The following is a 14,689-nucleotide window of genomic DNA, read 5'->3' as shown; positions in this document are numbered from 1 at the left end:
CTACATCCATAAAGGAGTGAGAGAGGCAGAATTAGGTGAAGGAAGCCGACTATGATGAGGTGGTAGCTGAGGTTTCTGGGAGCTCTGAAGCTGGGAAGGACCTTCCATTTTGTGTCCACCACTGACAGGTAATCATGTGTGGACTGCTCCCTAGAGGCGTGATCTTGGGTGAGGCAGCTCCCTTTGGCGGAGGGAGATTTCTCGGGGGGACTCAGTGGTGAGCCATAAGGAGTCAACGCCCTTGGCTGTTGGGGAGCGGTCTGTGGTCTGTGCAGTATCATGAGGTGGCCACCACATCCACTGTCCTTCAAGGTCACTGTCTGTAACATAGAATGAACTAGTGATGTGCCCAGGACTCTCCCTTCTCCTATAACAACCCTCTCCCTGGCTGTGGCTGTGGCTGCTCATCTTTCATGTTGATTCCCTGGCCACAGTTGACTCGCTCAGTGGAGGGCAGCTCACTGGGGCCGGCCCACTGTCATGCCTGTCTTGGTGGCCACGGGTGAATGGCCAGTTATAGGCACCTGCACTAACCTGGTGCAAATAATTTTCCCAGGTGGTGAGGATGTTTCTGTGTGGAACAGACTGTGTTAATCAGCACTTCCCTGAGGATGGGTGGCCTCTATGGGAATCTTGGGAACTTTGGAGCCTGGGCAGAAGGTCAGCTGCGGTGGGAGAGGTGGATCTGGTGTGCAGAGGGGAAGAGATGGAAGACAGGGACCCATGAGCCTGGTGATCTCCAGGGCCCTGGTTTCAGCTGTTCCTAAAGCTCACCCTCTTCCCTGCCTTTCCCATTTTAATAAATCCCCATTTTTGTTTAAGTCACTTTGAATCAGGTTCACCCTTTTGTCAATTTTATAAATTTCCAACTTCACAAACCCCTCTAGGCCGGCTTTAGAGGTCACAGCTGGGGAGCCTAAGGGCTATGTCCAGCCTTCAACTATATTTTGTTGGGTTGGTATGTTGTTTAAAAAAAAATCTAGTTTCAGTAATACATTGAGCTCCATAAAGACGATACTGGGCACTGTAGCTGGAGGGGCACTGGGCTACTGAGGAAAGATAATTAAATATGGGCAAAGGCGATCCTAAGAAGCTGAGAGGCAAAATATCATCTTATGCTTTTTTTGTGTGTGCAAACTTGCCAGGAGGAGGCCAAGAAGAAGCACCCAGATGCTTCTGTCAACTTCTCAGAGTTTTCTAACAAGTGATCAGAGAGGTGGAAGACCGTGTCTGCTAAGGAGAGGAAAATTTGAAGACGTGGCAAAGGCAGACAAGGCCCGTTATGAAAGAGAATTGAAAAGTTATATCCCACCTAAAGGGGAGCAAAAAAGAAGTTCAAGGGTCCCAAAGAGGCTTCCTTCAGCCTTTTTCTTGTTTTGTTCTGAGTATGGTCCAAAAATCAAAGGACAGCATCCTGGTGGGTCCATTGGTGATGCTGCCAAGAAGCTGGGCGAGATGTGGAGTCACTGCTGCCGACGACAAGCAGCCAGATGAGAAGATGGCTGAGCTGAAGGAGAATGTGAAAAGGAGATTGCTGCACACTAAGCTAAAGGGAAGCCTGAGGCAGCAAAGAAGGGGGTCGTCAAGGCTAAACAAACAAACAAACAAACAAACAAAAATAAAAAACAAGGCTAGAAAAAGAAGAAAGAGGAGGAAGATGAAGAAGAAGATGATGTATAAGTTGATTCTGGTGCAGTTTTTTTTTTCTTGTCTATAAAGCATTTAATCCCACTGTATACAACTCATTCCTTTTAAAGAAAAAAATTGAACTATAATGCTGTGTAAGATTTGTTTTTAAATTGCACCATGTCTTTTTTTTTGTATAGTTACCACACTACTGAATGTGTCTTTGGATAGCCCTGTCCTGGTGGTATTTTCAGTAGCCGCTACCCTTGCCTGGTACAGGTTGGGGGTTGTAAATTGGCATGGAAATTTAAAGCCGGTTCTTGCTGGTGCCCAGCACAAATTCGTTATATATGGGGATAGTATTTTCTCATTTTCAGTTGTCTCTGATCCACCTTAACACGGAATAATCGTTGTTTGTTATTATAGAATACAACTCTCTAATTTAAAAAAAAGCCATAGCTGTTTTGCTGACACTCTGAATGCTTTTAAGTAAATACACTTTTTTTTTTAAATTATAGAAATCCGGTTGTAATAATTTAATAATCGGGGATTTACATAGCATCTGGCCTTTTGGAAATAGTTGGTGCATGTAAAATAAGAAACAGCCAGCCCACCTTTCAGTGGGCCAAGCACTCCAGTTTGCCACCGACCCCGCCATCCCCTTTTGCTTTTCATTTCTTCCTTTTTCTTCATTCACGCACCTGCCTGTGCTCTGCAGGCATCTTGGTTTGTGGATCCTATTTTATACAGATTCATGAATTGTATGCTCTTTCCAACTTCAGGTTCCCAGAGGAACAGATACTGTACATTGTAGAGGGAACAAGTAAAGTAGGCGAGAACTCTAGGGAAGCCTAAGGCCCTCTGAAATCCCAAAGATGTACAAATGTACGTCATCATCATCATCATCATCATCATCATTAATAACTGAAGGGCAGGGGACAAGGAACTTAGGCCCCAATGCACAGCCCTCCACCCCCAGTCCCAGAAGGGTACTTGCACCATCGCGGTGGCATTTATCACTGGCCTTAGCAGGTTAAAGCTAAACTGTGTCAACTTGGAAATGCAAAATGTTTGCCAAATGAATTAAAATGAACTGACAGAAATGATATCTAGGCACTGTCTACCTTTACCTATTCTTTCTAGAAATTGCGATGGCATTTCTCCAGGGCCCAGAGTCAACGAAGAAGGAAAGAAATGAGTCCTCTGGCTTGTGGAAGGCGTACCTTGTTATTCCAGCCGATACCTCCTTTGTCCCATTGTCCCCCTGCCACTGCTGACGTGCAGTCTTAGGCCTTGGAGACTGCACATTGCTGGCCAGCGCCTTTCCCTGGGCACATTTGTGAAAAGGAGGATGACGTTTCTCTCCCTTTGTGTCTGTCGCTTCCCTGAATTGAAGTTGATTGACTAGAACGCACCATTTTGAAGCTCAGAGCGCAGGCAGAGGTTTGATAAAGCATCTTGCTGCGCTCCGTGCGTGGGCTGCACCTTGAAGTCATGGTGGTTTTATGTCATCGTGTGCTGTGGCTGCCTCACTGCCCCTGGCTGCATGACGCTGTGGTTTACTTAGTGCCCCTCCGGGACCCGCCGGGACCTGGCCCACCCTCTTCTCCTGCTCTGTGGCGCCCTCTCTGCCATTCTTAGAGGTGTGTCGCGTGGGTTCAGTTCTCCATGCCGTTCCCCTTTCTAAAATGTTTTTCCTGTTCCGACTTCCTGAGACGTCTGCTCCTCTTCCCTGACTTTCTTTGAAGATGTAGGAGCTTTTGGGACCTGAGTCTTATAATTCCGAAAATTGTCTTCTAGTTCCCAGGACCCCAAGTGGAGCAGCATAACTTAGGGGAGGGAGAATGGCCTTTGGAGAGAGAATCACATGGGTTTGAATCCTGGCTCCTCCACTTACTAGCTATGCCATTTGGGACATGTTACTTTTCACCTCTCTGAACCTCAGTTTCCTCATCTGTAAAATGGGGATCGTGGCTCAGTGGATAGAGCATTAGCCTGTGGACTGAAGGGTCCTGGGTTCGATTCTGGTCAAGGGCACATGCCTGGGTTGCGGGCTGGATCCCCTGTAGGGGGCATGCAGAAGGCAGCCAGTCAATGATTCTCTCTCATCATTGATGTTTCTACCTCTCTCCCCCTCTCCTTTCCTCTCTGAAATCAATAAAAATATATTTTAAAACAGAAGAAAGGGGATCGTGATAAGACCTAAATCTTGTTGTGAGGATTAAGTGTGATAATGTATTAAAAGGGTATATCATCACAGTGTCTGGCACATAGTGAATGATAAATAGGAACAATTAATATAGTGTCTGGGATGGGTCCAAAGATGGACTGGCCTGAGGCAGACCTTGGAACCTTTTAAACTGAAATCACATCATCTCACGTTTTGACTTCCAGGCTCCCTTTTGCTAAAAGGCAAGTGCAGAGACTGATCTAACTCATTGAAGTTTTTGGTTAATCAAGGGCTTGCTACCCTCCAATGGCTTTGTGTTGATTTTAGGATAAAGACCAAAATTCTCAACGTGGTTTGCAAAGCCCCACACGGTCAGAACCCTGCTCATCTCTCCAGACTCATATTCCAATTCCTTTTGCTCCTTGGGTTTGACACCGCGCCACAGGACCCTTGCACAGGCTGCTCCTTTTGCAGAGATACCGAATACATGTTACCTACCCACTAACTCCTATTCATTTTTCAGAGCACAGGCATGTCCTTCGTAATGCCCAATTATTCTGATTTCTGATTATATATCCTATGTTACTGTGTTCACTTGATTAATGTCTACTTCCTCCGCTGGACCGTGCACTCCGTGAGGGCAGGGAGCACAGTTGTGGGTTGCTCACCATAGCATCGCCAGCGCCTAACACAGTAACCAGCCTGTAATGGCCATTCATTAAGTGATTTGTTGACTGCATAGGTGAAATACATGGCTTACTGTTTTAAGAATGTGTGCAGTCAGGATGTTTGCTTGAAACTACAAAGTCCTACTACTCTTGAAGAAAGAAGGACCAAGAGACAAGTCACTGGAAGACAGAAAATAGTGCGATGGAGCTGGGTTGCTCCTGGCACCGGGTAAATGGACAGTTAGGGGGGTTTGTGAAGAACGTGAGTGTGTGTAGTGTTAACTGTTGACTTCCTTCTCATCCCGGTTAACCTGGCTTCGAACTCAGGGACAAAGTTTTATTTGAGAGCAGGGCTGCTGGTGGTGAGGTGATTTCTTTCTTGCTCACCCTTTGTAAATGGGGTGCTGCTGAATGAGTAGCCTGACCCACCTTAGGCTGTGTAGGGTTTAGGGAGAATAGTCCTGGCCTCCTAAGTTCTTGACCTGCTATCAAAAACATTCCTTAAATAAGCCAAACATTTACATTTCTAAAACAATGCACACTTGTTCTTGATACACAGATTTGGAAAACACAAAAAATAAAATAATTGAAAAAGAAAATAAAAATCCATCAGCATTTTACTACCCAGAGATAACCATATTAACATTTTGGTGCATATGCTTCTGATTCTTTTTTTTTTTTTAATGTGTTTCTGTGCGTGTTTTATTTATATAGCATTACAACCTGATTTTTTCCAATTAGCAGATGTACCATGGATACCAAGTGTCCGGGAAGGGATTTATGTCCTTCCTGTGGGCTTGGTGTGATAGTACTAGCCTTGTGCCAAGAGCTTGGGGGTACCAGAACTGCAGAGGGTCTGATAGAGGGGTGAACCGTGGCCTTCGGAAGGAGTGACTATGAGGAGATGAGTCAGGCAGTGGTGCAACAGAGACATGGGCTGATGGGGCAGTTGATGTGAGACATGCCTCAGCCACTCACCAATAGATTCTGGGGAGCTGAGGGGGGGGCCATACGTAGGAAACCACAAAAGCAGGGTCATGGAGCTGATAAACTGGAAAGGAGGTTCTTGGAGCCATCGACTCTCTCATTTATTTTACCCAACAAGTTTTTCTTGAGTGGCTAACATTGCTGTACCAGGTGCTGAACGAGGTAATGGGGATTGTAGGAAACATAATTGTGACCTCGTTGGAAACTTGCACCATCCCATGTACACGTGCCAGGTGCTTGGCACGGAGCAGCAGCTTGGTACAGGGCACCCACAGAGATGAGCACTTACTACTTTTCCAGAATCTCATCTATGGTTGGTGATTATCTCCATGTTGCCACATCACTAGAAGGGGCGGGGAACTACATTTTTGTATCACCTTGTGTCCGTACAAATGATATAACTAATTGAATATGAGCACTCTGTGATGCTGATACTTATCAGTGAAGCTAGCTTCGCCACCATGAACGCTGGCTCTGTCACATTATCTCGGAAACTTTCCTGGGGCGTTGGGGTACATTATTGCTCCTTCAATCACTTCTTGGTCCTTGGAGGACCAGCTGGTAGGCCAACTTTTATTACCTGTTGTTTTTTAAATCACAACAGGGAAATGATAGCAAGGCATTGGGAAGGCATTTTTATATAAGATGAAATGAGCCAAGATTGGAAGAGGACATTTTTATTTGCCTTATAAATGGAGTGGATACAGCATGAGCGGCATTGTGAATGAGATGAAGGGCTCTGCAGATCAGCGAGCACAAGCCATCCACCCCTCTGCACAGACAGACAGCCTTTGCAGTGGGCCGGGTTCGGTTGCAGTTAGCTGCCGTCATTTTTCTGCAGCAAGGAGGTTGCAGTTAGAAAGTACCCGTTTCATGGCCAATCTCAGTTAGCTTTGATTCCAGGCAAAACGTCTTATAATTCATTAGGCATAGAGGTCTACAAAAAGGCCTGGGTGGAAAATTATTGGCTCTAAAATGCAAAAAGAAAACAGCAAAGTTGAAATTAATGAATATTTTAAAAAATTCCTACACGTTGCGATACTTTGTCAATATTGCTAATTGTTAAATTTAGTGTTCCTAGAGATTTTATTACATCTGAAAAAGCTCTAGGATTAGAATTTCCCATTTTCAAGAGCTTCTGAGTATGCAAATTGCCAAGAAATCACATCCAATCAAAATTTAAATGCCACTTATTATTGAATAATTTCAGAAGAAAAATTTAGAAGTTTTCCTCAAAAATATTTGATAGCAAACAATCTATTTAATGTAGGACGTAGGCAAATATGTAATACATTTGAAATACTCTCTGGTGAGGCCTCCGAAAGAGTGTCTGGGGTATACAAAATTCTTCAAAAGGCCTTGTCATTGAGCCTCCCTCCCCACTCCCCTATAAAATAGTTTAGATAGGAGCTATTTTTAATGGTGGCTGTGTTTTGTTTTGTGTGTGTGTGTGTGTGTGTGTGTGTGTGTGAATTTTTTAGCTTTATGGTAGATTGTTTTTTGTTAAATATTCATTCTCTCCCCATTTACGTCATTGATGTTCAGCAAGGCCATGTCATGTGCCTTTATGGGGGGTATACTTCCCCACACTTTGCTTAGTTGACCATGTGATTTTCTTTGGCCAATGGGATGTGCGAGGACCTAACTAGCAGATGCCTGAAATAAGCTTGTGTGATGGGCTGGCCCCCTTGTGCTTCTGCCTTCTCCATGAGAACAAGAGTCCTTAGTCACTGGCCTTAGAAGAGTGAGAGACACATGGAGCAGAGCTACCCCAGCATAGCAGCAGGTCTGCAGCCCAGCAGAGTTGTAACCCACAAAAGCATGAATGAGAAATAAATGCTAAGAATTTGTGGTTGTTTGTTTTACAGCCTTATTGTGGTCATAGCTGACCGATACAATCTCCTACTCACAGTGGTGCTTACTCAAGTTACTGAAGCAATGACCATTTGTTATTTTCGACTGTATTGCTATTTATTTATTTCCAACCATAATGCAAGGGTTACTCTGAAAACAAGTTCAGCTGCTTTGCACATGCTATTCCCTCTGCCTGAAAAGTTTGTCTTTCTGCTCTTCACATAGTTGAGTGGCTAACATTGTTGTACCAGGTGCTGAATGAGATGATGGGGATTGTAGGAAACATAATTGTGATAACATAATAATAAAATTATTATTATTAAATCTTTGCCTCTGACTTTAAATATTACTTCCTTGGAATGACCTGAGCATTTATTGTGGTTTTCATGGATGAGGTGCAGGGTAGGTACACTGAGCAAGCATAGGATGAGATAGTTTGAATGATCTGGAAAGCTCTGGGGTATAGGAGTGGTCCCTCACTGTCTGGTACCTGGCTCCGGTGTGGTTTAGGGCAGAGGGTGAGTGTCCCAGACTGTGGGAGCCTGACTAAAGGAGGTGGACGGGGTGGGGGGTGTGGACTGGGAATTGGTTGGTTTGCATATCAGAGGCATGCTGAACGCAAGCTATTTGGTATCTCTAGGAATTAGCTAAGCCTGGGTGGGGCAGTCCCCCCCTGGGTCCAGAAGGCCCCAAGATGTCAAATCACCATAAAATATAGAAAATAAAAGACATGATTAATAGTTGCACAGATGGAATCAGCCTTGGTTATCTGGTGTGTCTGTCCTTCCTGTGGCGTTGGCATTGCTGATCCACAGCTCCCTCATGCCAGAGGCTTCACTGCTTCACAGCTGGCCTTTGAGGGATGGGGTCCAATATCGAACTTCCCTGAGCAGATATTCTCAGACATTCTCCCAAACTGGGAATTATCAGGAAGAAAGTAAAAAGTGGGAGGAATTACAGAGACATTCTTGCCCCACATTGAGCCAGTCTTTCTAGTGTTCAAGTCGCAAGGATAATGCCAGGAATTTCCAGTTATATTTAATAAAATTGGCCAGCCCTTTGTGACAGCATCCTACTGACATCAAGAAAAATGACTGTTGCATATCTCCTCCGGATTGTGCAAGGATTCAGTATCATAACAGACCATCTCAGCCAAGGCTTTACAAAACAGAAACAACTGCAAGAAATTGGTTTTCATTCATTGGTGTGGTGAAAACGTGCCTGCGATTGCCTTTACCTCTTGGGCGGTCACTGGCATAGACCCTCTTTGTTTACAAGTTGTTCTGGGAGTAGGGTGCAGCACAAGCTTTTCTGACCCCAGCAAGTCTGCCATTTCTGGGACCAAAGGTATTTCTGGAGAGAAGGTATGCCAGGTGCATAAGGAACTCAGCTATTATTGTGGTAGGAAGCAGGTCAGAGAGGCTGTATATCATAGTGCTCACAAGCTTAGGCTCTCTTCTCGGACCGCTTAGTTCAAATCATGCTTCTGTTACTTATTTGTATGTGATCTTGGGCAATAGTTTTAATCTCCCCGTGTCTCAGTGTTCTTATTTGTAAAATGGGATGACATGGTAATGATTAAAAGAATTTGTATTTATGTTGCTCAGCATAGGGCCAAGCTTGGGGTGAGAGCTTAACCCTTTTCGGTCCAACCTCGAGGCTGACTCGACAGACCAGGCGCTAGGAGCAGCTCCAACGCTGAGCAATAAGAACATTAAAAAGTTCAACATTCAATCCCGTCAATTAATTTGGACCAGACTGTTTGAATTCCAAAAATAACATTGGACTGCAAAGGGTTAATAAATATAGTCATTTAAATCAATCATTACTCATCCCTCCCCCACTCTCTTCTTTATGAGATTTGGAGATTTATTGGGATAGATGGGAATATTCCCAACTAATGCCTAATGGCAAGGAAGGGAAGCAAAACTCTGGAAATAAAACTACCCCAAAGGAGTGGGGCTGTCCCAGCTGTTGACCCAGCTTAACCCTAGACTAAGAATAGATTGGGATGGCCCCAACTTGGGTCTGCAGGGTAGGACCCTGATGGCAACAGAGGGGAACATATGTTGCAAGGCTTGAGGGTTTGCATAGAAGTTCGAAGAGGTGGAACCTGGGAGCTGGAGTGTGGAGGAGGATCCCTGGGTCCCATACAGGGACTGGGCCATGTGGGCATCGTCACAGCAGTAGGTAGACACCCCAGCTGTACTGGACCGGCTCTCAACAGCAACACCCTGTTGCAGCCTTGGGGATGAGGGGAGGTGAGTATGGGGCTGCCGGTGAATGGGTCAACTTCTCAGGTTTCTCTCTGTCTGGAGTTTGGAAGCGACCTTTGGGTTAATTAAACCTTCAGGATTTTTAGACCATGAAAAAGGAAATCTAGAGGGAGATATCAGACCTCTTGCTCCTGTCAGCATCATGGGAAGGCATGAAATTAATTGGAAAATAAGAGATGTGACTGTTTCCTAGGTTAATAAAATGCGTCATGCCTGTTAAACACATGGGAACCCTTTTCACCCTCATCACAAACCTTCAAGATTGTGTTATTATCCGAAGCCCTTATGAAGGCTGACCAGGCGCTGCAGATACCGGTTCCTCCTCCAGCCCTGCTCTCGTCCCCTATTACCTCCTGACTTACTCACTCGGATCCTTTCTCTTCTGTGAACAAACCACGCTCTTTCCCACTCAAGGCCTTGCCTTTGCAGTTCCCTCTGCCTGGGATGCTGTTTCCCAGGTGATGACACACTCATTCTCATCTGGTGGGTCTCACCCTTAAGGTTACCCTTTTAGGTTTTTCCATTCACATCCCTTCTTCCTCTAAGTGAATCTCCGTCACATCACTCTCTCTAGCATTGCCGAAATGGTCTTTGTTACTTCATGGTTAGAGGTTGTTGTCCCCACTGGAATATAAGCCTTATCACAGTGACTTTGTGGGTGTCCCTCAAGTTCCTATCATATCCCCAGTGATCTCCATAGTTTGTTGAAAGATTTAGGAATTCCTCATTTTACAGATGAAGTATTGAGGCACAGGGAGGTGAGATAGTTCTGTCACAGTTACTCAAGGTAGCAAATGTTTTCAGTGCTCCACTCATAGCTCCTAACCCTTCCCTCTCAAGTGCCCACTGGCCCAAACAAATGCATTGGTGTTTCTCTACCTGCGGACTTCCTGTGGTTGTAAGCCATCTTTGCCCACCCGCACGACAGCATGGAGGTGCTAGGGGAATTCACACCTCCTGCAGGGTGTGCCCCTTGATCAGGAACTGATGGGTGTTGGGGGATGGCTACCCCAGGTGAGATAACTATGACGCACGCTCATGGCATGGCATAACTCCTTGCTCAGTGACAACATGTGGGTTGAAATCAGCCACAGTGGGAGTATTTACACCATGGAAATGGGGGGAAATGACAAAGCAGGACTTTTTATTTCTTTTCTGGAGAGTCAGTCATTAAACATTCCCCAGCACCCGTCTGGATATGTTCCATACTGTCTCCTAGGGGTTCCCGGCAGGACTAAGCTCCAGTCGTCCAAAGTGGAAACTTGCCTGGTAATTTGCCCTCCATTGGCCGCCTTCCTCACCTGGCTCACTTCCTCTGTCATAGCTCATTTACCTCCCAAATAAATTACTTGCACTGGATTCTCGTCTCAGGGTCTGTTTCTGGGGAAACCCAAACTAAGGAACAAAATTATTAAGTGATGGAGCCAGGATTTAGAACTAGGCCTGTCTGCCCTGGCCAGGTGCCTCAGTTGATTGGAATATCGTCCTATACACCAAAAAGGTTGCGGCTTCAATTCCCTGTTCAGGACATACTTAGGTCAGGGTTTATGCGGGAGGCAACCAATCGATGTTTCCCTCCCTCCCACCCTCCCTCCTTTCTCCCCTCTTCTCTCTCTAAAGAAAACAAACACACACACACATATCCTCTGGTGAGGATTAAAATAAATAAATAAATGAATGAATGAATGTAGGCCTGTCAGATGCCAGATCCACGTGTGTCCCACCAACACCTCCCACCCCTCGTGTCTTCTTGTCCTTTGCCTGTCAGGGTGGCAGATGTCCTCTGGATGTGGAGGGGCCTCTGAAGGGTGAGGCAAATACATTATATTGATGAAATTAGCTGGCAATTAAGAACTTACCCTTTTTACATTAAGGATTGGATTAATTAGGTAAAACATAAGGAAATCTAATTTACTTCATAAATTATCCTATATAATAAAAGCCTAATATGCTAAGTGTCCGACTGGTCAACCAGTTGCTATGACGTGCACTGACCACCAGGGGGCAGATGCTCTGACCGGTAGGCTAGCTTGCTGCTGGGGTCCACCTATTGGGACTGGGCAAGATGGGCTAGACACTCCCTGGAGCCCTCTGCCGTCCCTCCGGTCCCTCCCTGGCCCAGTAGTGCACCAGTGCTGTCCCTTGGCCGGGCCTGCACCCTCTCGCACTCTGGGACCCCTCAGGGGATGTCAGAGAGCTGGTTTCGGCCCGATCCCTGCAGGTCAGGCTGAGGGACCCCACCCATGCACAGATTCGGGCCTTTAGTCCTTTGTAAAAAAATGTTAAAACGTAGTCATGGTTTGCATAAAACTTGTAGGCACCAAGACAGATTTTATTGCTCTCTTGTGTAATGATCCACATCATGCTTCCGTTTCATGCTCCTTGTAATTGGCTGTTTATAGTTTCTAACTCTGTTTAAAGATGGTTTGAATATTCAGGGGCCTCGCCAGGTGGTTGAACAGGTTTGCCACACCCATGGTGTTAGTTGCAAACTGATAGGCCCTCAGAGAGGGGTTGGGTGCCAACTGATAGACCCTCAGCTGGACAGAGGCTGAAGGAGCAGGAGGAGGCTTTGGGGCCTTGTTTTATTCTGCATATGTTTGTTTACAAGTGAGAGAAACTCAGCTCAACCGGACCCCACTGCTTAAGGAAACTAGAGAAGAGAAAGAACTTCCCAGGAAATTGGAAAGTTCAAGGGTGGAGAGCTAGCCGCAGGCACGGCTGAGGCAGGGGTTGCTTGCTAGGAAAGCCTCCTCTTCCCTAGATATAAGCTCCGTAAGGACAGGGGCTTCTCTCTCGTGATTGCTGTGTCTCCCATCCGCAGAGCAGTGCTTGGCCCATCGTGATGATAATAGCAGATACTTACAGAGCATTTTGTAAGGCGGTAGCAGCGTTCCAAGAGAGCTATACATATTAATTCATTTAATCCTCTCAACCCAGTGAAGTAGATAAGTATTAATTATGATCCCCATTTTTCTAGGTGGGGAAACGAAGGCACAGAGAAGTCATATAGCTAATAGGCAGGGAAGCTGGGCTTTGAACTGAGGCCCTCTTGCTCCCAAGCTGCGCGCGTAGCTACAATGCTGTGTTAATTCAGTAAATCTTTATCGGTTAAGTGTGTAATGATGTAACGTGCCAGACACAGAGTATTCAATAGCTAATAGTGATGATATTTATTTGGGCAGCTTCTGTCTTCTGTGACCCCATTAGCTTTGGGCACTGGCATCGTCTGTCTTCAGGATTCAACATATTTTGCCCCGACCAGGGGAATGTTGGCAGGTCAGGATGGGTTATGCTCAAGGAAATGAGGCTGGAGGTATTTCTAGAATCATTTTTCTTTTGAATGAGGAATTTGGGGATCACGGAGAGATAAATCTTAGCCTGGGTTTGGAGAGGTTGTGACAGAATTATCTGCTGGACCAAGAGAGTCTGACAAATGGGAAACATTTTGAAGGAAAACACCTCAAACCCAGGCTTTTTCATAAGTCTTTCTGGACAACTCTAGGTAAGCTGTGTGTCTCCCTCCCCACCTTTGTGATGGAGAGTCAGATATTAAGGTCCCTGATGTTACCCAGCTGGGAATAAAATGTGATAAAGTCTCTTAGCCTCGGGGTAGTCATTAATGCTGTTCACCGAGTATTTCCGTTTTCTCTCTCTTCTGGGCACACGTAGGATTCCCTACTCCCCACCAAAGTTGGACATGACCATGGACTTGCTTTGGCCAGTGGCACTGGCACAGAAGTGATGGTTGTCATTTTCAGGTAGAGGCTTTAAGAGCCAGGATGTGAGCTGCCACACTCTCTTCTCTGCTTCAGATACTGGCAACATTACAGGTAGCGGCCTCTTTCTATGCCTGGGTGCGGGAGTGAGGCGAGCACTGGGAACAGCCTCCATCAGGCCTGCAATGGACATGCAGTGTGAGTGAGCAATTAAATCATGTTGTTTTAAGTTACTGCAACTCAGGGGTGTTTGTGTTTGAAGCATAGCCTCACCCATCCTGGATACAAGCAGATACCTACATTAGAAGTAGTCATTGCGTTCAGAGAGGGAGGAGTAGAGGAGCGATCACAGACTTTATAATCAGAGGGACTGAATTATGATTGCCCGCCCTTTGGCTGTGTGACCTTGGGCAAACTCTTTAACCTGTCTGAGCCTCACTCCACATTCTCACCCATGAGATTGAGCCACAGTAACGACTTCATGGGGCTACGTTGCGTATTAACATGGGAAACCTGTGTCAAGGGTGTAACATAGTAGATGCTGATGAGTGTTAGCTATTTTGCTATTACGTAGCAAAGTATAGACTACTTTGATTATTTTTGAAAAACCTGTTTCTATTAATTAAGGGTAGAGTAGCTTAATTAAGTAAACTGTGTAAGTTAATAGGGATGGGCTTTAATTCACTCTCCATGGATGGCTGGGAATTTGATAGTTATCTGAAGGCTCAGGAGCTTGAGGGCATGTAGACTTACCTTTTGTTCTTCCTATTGGTGTTATTAACTGTGTTAGGACATCCCCACATCCATCTAGCTTGGAGCTTTTATGGTCCTGGTCAAGACTTAGCTTCCCCGAGGGTTTTTTTTAAAAAAAATATATTTTATTGATTTTTTACAGAGAGGAAGGGAGAGAGAGAGTTAGAAACATCGATGAGAGAGAAACATCGATCAGCTGCCTCCTGCACATCTCCTACTGGGGATATGCCCGCAACCCAGGTACATGCCCTTGACCGGAATCGAACCTGGGACCTTTCAGTCCGCAGGCCGACGCTCTATCCACCGAGCCAAACCGGTTTCGGCTTCCCCGAGGGTCTTTAATTTTAGACAACGGGATACTCAAAATTGAACTTGTCTGGGAATCAGAATGTATGAGCTGCTCAGAAATAACCAGGACTTCTCTGTAGACGTCATAAAGAATATAACACGTTGGCAGAATCAGATCCATGTTTTGTGGGGCCTGAAGGTTACACAATTTGGGGATCTCTATTTAGAAAAAGAATACAAAAGTGGGAATATAAATCAAACACAAAAGGGGATATTGTTTGGAATGTGAAAATAAAACAAATTTCTGGAGCCTTCCATCCTACCGGGCTCTCCGTAGGTATCAGAAAT

At 45.4% G+C, this 14,689-nt stretch overlaps 1 pseudogene across 1 annotated transcript; it reads left to right on the top strand.

The window, feature by feature from the left end:
- The first annotated feature begins 1,069 nt into the window (after window positions 1–1,069).
- Window positions 1,070–1,635, top strand: LOC308518546 (high mobility group protein B1-like; annotated as a pseudogene). The gene has a single exon. The product of its transcript is annotated as a high mobility group protein B1-like (transcript).
- The last annotated feature ends 13,054 nt before the right edge of the window (window positions 1,636–14,689 follow it).

The sequence above is a fragment of the Myotis nattereri genome (genome assembly GCF_964212035.1).
Source record: "Myotis nattereri genome assembly, chromosome: 4".
NCBI lineage: Eukaryota > Metazoa > Chordata > Mammalia > Chiroptera > Vespertilionidae > Myotis > Myotis nattereri.
The sequence above is the reverse complement of the archived record's forward strand: the minus strand, read 5'-3'. Positions and strand labels throughout refer to the sequence as shown.